This window comes from Bos mutus, chromosome 23 (assembly GCF_027580195.1).
Source record: "Bos mutus isolate GX-2022 chromosome 23, NWIPB_WYAK_1.1, whole genome shotgun sequence".
NCBI lineage: Eukaryota > Metazoa > Chordata > Mammalia > Artiodactyla > Bovidae > Bos > Bos mutus.
Genome location: NC_091639.1, coordinates 12027650 through 12031447, shown reverse-complemented (window position 1 = coordinate 12031447; position 3798 = coordinate 12027650). Strand labels below are relative to the sequence as shown.

Below are 3798 nucleotides of genomic sequence, written 5' to 3'. Positions count from 1 at the left end.
AGTCAGTAGTCTTCCAAGACTTTTAGGATATCTTTTACCTAAAGGGCTCCAAGGGCAGTGCTTGGAGTTGGCCTACACACACAAGCAGGGCCATGAAGTCCCAGCATCTTAGATGTTAACAGAGAGAAGGGACTGAGTCCTGCCACCCTTGCTCTGTGCTGGCCTCCTTCTCTTTAGTAGGAGACATTTGTGTGTAAGGCAGGCTGAGACCACATCAGCTCAGGCCCTGGGAAGGGGGAAGAAGCCAAGATTCAGGGGGACAGAGGGGACAGAGCGTGTCTTCAGAAGCTAGCCTGTCCCCAGGAGGCAGCGAGGCAGACTTGTGTGCAGCAGTCAAAGGCCATGACTAACTCAGATTGAGCCAGGCTACTTGGACATCTGACTGTGAACTCTCTGCCAGCAGAACGCAGTTCTGGAAGAAGTCCAGGTGACAATATTCAAAATCAGGCACAGTTCCAGGTGATCGGGCCAGTCACAGCGGGTCCCCAGCAGAAGCTGAGAAGAGAGTAGAAAATCACATCCTGCGTCCCAGAGGAGGGGCAGTGCAAGCCTCTGGTGGAACGTGAGGACCGCACTGAGGAAACTGGGGTCCTGGCCAGGATCCAATCCCTGCAGAGAACTGACACGCTAGCAGAGAAACTGAGGCCAACTGGAGTCACACGGCTTTGGCCAAAGTGGTAGGAGCACTCTGAGATGCAGAGTCTACAGGAGGAACCAGATTTCCAGGTCTCTAGGCAACCAAACCAGTTTTGTCTATTAATAGGGCTAAGGCTGATGACATTGATCAGGTCTGGCTCAGATTGGCTGGGGGCAACTAAGAGCTTCTGGAACTTGACTGTGCATACAAATTACCTGGGGATCTTGTTAAAATGAAGATTTGGACTGGGTAAATCTGAGTTGGGGCCTGTATTCTGAATTTCTAACAAGATCCCAAGGGATGCTGCTGGTTTTCTAGAATAACAGAACTCAGAAAATCCACACTTGCTGTCATTTTCTCCTCCCCACTTTCTTCCGCCCGCCCCACTGTTCTCCACCCATTTCTCCAGCCCTCCTCCAAATCATGTCTGACCATCTTCTTTTCCTTTCCTTTCCTTTTCCCCTGTTGTCCCAACCCCTTTGATTGGCTGAATTTCTCTGTCAAGACTACCAAAGAATTTCCACTTTGGGATTTCCCTGGTGGGAATCTGTCTTCCAATGCAGGGCTTCAGGTTAGATCCCTACTCAGGGAACTAAGATCTCACATGCCTCAGGGCGACCCTCGCAACTACTGAAGCTAAGGGCTCTACAGCCCACGTGCTACAAGGAAGACCCAGAGCAGCCAAAAATAAAATATACACAGAAATACTGGGGGAGGAGAGGGAGGTAAGGGATATGTATACAATTTGTGACTGATTCGTGTTATTTTAGGGCAGAAACCAACATAAAATTGTAAAGCAATATTCCACCAATTGAAAAATAAATAAAAATTTTAAAAATCTGACACACACAAAAATAAATAAATAAAAGGTTTCTTCACTTTTAGTCCAAAAAACCATAAATAATTTTTTTAAAAAACCTTCCATTTAGATGATAGATGGTGTGAGATAACATAGTCAGAAACATTTCCTCCATTTCTAGCACGCAACTAAATGCTTTTATGTTTGATAGAAATAACTAGTCCAGATTAATCTCCTTTTTGGTCTCATAAAGAAAGTGAAGAATATGTTACCTTTCTCTCCTGATATAATCCAACCATTACAAGAAAAATTTGTCTGAATGCTCGCTTAGACAACACATATACTAAAGTTGGAACAGTACAGAGAAGATGAACACAGTCCCTGTGCAAAAATGACATGCAAATTTCTGAAGCTTTCCATATTTTAAAAAAGACATTAAAATAGACATAAATTAATGGAGAAATATACTGTGTTTATGAAAGACAGGAACCAAGATAGTAAAATTTTCAGTTCTACTCCAATTAATCTATAAAAGGAATGCAAATCCAATAAAAATCCCAACAGAGTTTTGGTAAAACCTAATTCTCAAATTCAAATAAAAGAGCAAATGGGCAAGAATAGCTCAGAAAAATTTGAAGATAAAGAACAGAGTTGGGGTGGGGGGTGGGAAGAGGAGAGTGTGGGAGGGGAGTTCTCACTCTAGCGAAACTCCAGACTGAATATGTAGTCAGTTATTAAAACGGTGTAATGATAGATATTTTATCTAATGTGATCATAAGTGATTTTGATTTTCTTATTTGTGCTCTTCTTTCCTACATCAAATGTGCTAGTTTTGTAATAAAAATAAAGCTAAAAAATTAATGCTTTAAAAAAGGAAATATCTACTATAAGATAAAAAAATTAGAATGTTGTCACATATTTATGTCCCTACTGCCTAAAAACATGTGGTATACACTACCAGCTCTAAGGAGTTACCAGTTCCTGGCTTCAGTTCAGTTCAGTCACTCAGTCGTGTCCGACTTTTTGCAACCCCATGGACTGCAGCACACCAAGCTTCCCTGTCCATCATCTGCTACTGCTAAGTCACTTCAGTCGTGTCCGACTCTGTGCAACCCCATAGAGGGCAGCCCACCAGGCTCCCCGTCCCTGGGATTCTCCAGGCAAGAACACTGGAGTGGGTTGCCATTTCCTTCTCCAATGCAGGAAAGTAAGAAGTGAAAGTGAAGTCGCTCAGTCGTGCCCAACCCTCAGCAACCCCATAGGCTGCAGCCTTCCAGGCTCCTCCGTCCATGGGATTTTCCAGGCAAGAATACTGGAGTGGGGTGCCACTGCCTTCTCCATGTCCATCATCAACTCCCCTCAAACTCATGTCCATTGAGTTGGTGATGCCATCCAACCATCTCATCCTCTGTCATCCCCTTTTCCTCCTGCCTTCAATCTTTCCCAGCATCAAGGTCTTTTCTAGTAAGTCGGTTCTTCACATCAGGTGGCCAAAGTATTTGAGTTTCAGCTTCAGCATGTCCTTCCAATGAATATTCAGGACTGATTTCCTTTAGGATGGACTGGTTGGATCTTCTTGCAGTCCAAGGGACTCTCAAGAGTCTTCTCCAACACCACGGTTCAAAAACATCAATTTTTCGGTGCTCAGCTTTCTTTATGGTCCAACTCTCACACCCATCCATGACTACTGGAAAAACCATAGCTTTGACTAGATGGACCTTTGCTAGTAATGTTTCTGCTTTTTAATATGCTGTCTAGGTTGGTCATAGCTTTTCTTCCAAGGAGCAAGCGTCTTTTAATTTCATGGCTGCAATTACCATCTGCAGTGATTTTGGAACCCCCAAAAATAGTCTCTCACTCTTTCCATTGTTTCCCCATCTATGTGCCATGAAGTGATGGGACTGGATGCCATGATCTTAGTTTTCTGATTGCTGAGTTTTAAGCCAGCTTTTTCACTCTCCTCTTTCACTTTCATCAAGAGGCTCTTTAGTTCTTCACTTTCTGCCATAAGGGTGATATTATCTGTATATCTGAGGTTACTGATACTTTTCTGGGCAATCTTGATTCCAGTCTGTGCTTCATCCAGCCTGTCATTTTGCATGATGTACTCTGCATATAAGTTAAATAATCAGGGTGACAATATACAGCCTTGATGTATTCTTTTCCCAATTTGGAACCAGTCTGTTGTTCCATGCCCAGTTCTAAATGCTGCTTCTTGACCTGCATACAGATTTCTCAGAAGATAGTAAGGTGGTCTGGTATTCTCATCTCTTGAAGAATTTTCCACAATTTGTTGTGATCCACACAGTTAAAGGCTTTGGCATAGTCAATAAAGCAGAAGTAGATGTTTTTCTGGAGCTCT

The 3798-nt window shown here is 43.1% G+C and overlaps 1 non-coding gene across 1 annotated transcript; it reads left to right on the top strand.

Moving 5' to 3' along the window:
- Nucleotides 1-1755: 1755 nt before the first annotated feature.
- Nucleotides 1756-1862, top strand: LOC138985157 (U6 spliceosomal RNA). Its single transcript, XR_011462413.1, has one exon. It is a non-coding gene; the product is annotated as a U6 spliceosomal RNA (small nuclear RNA).
- The last annotated feature ends 1936 nt before the right edge of the window (nucleotides 1863-3798 follow it).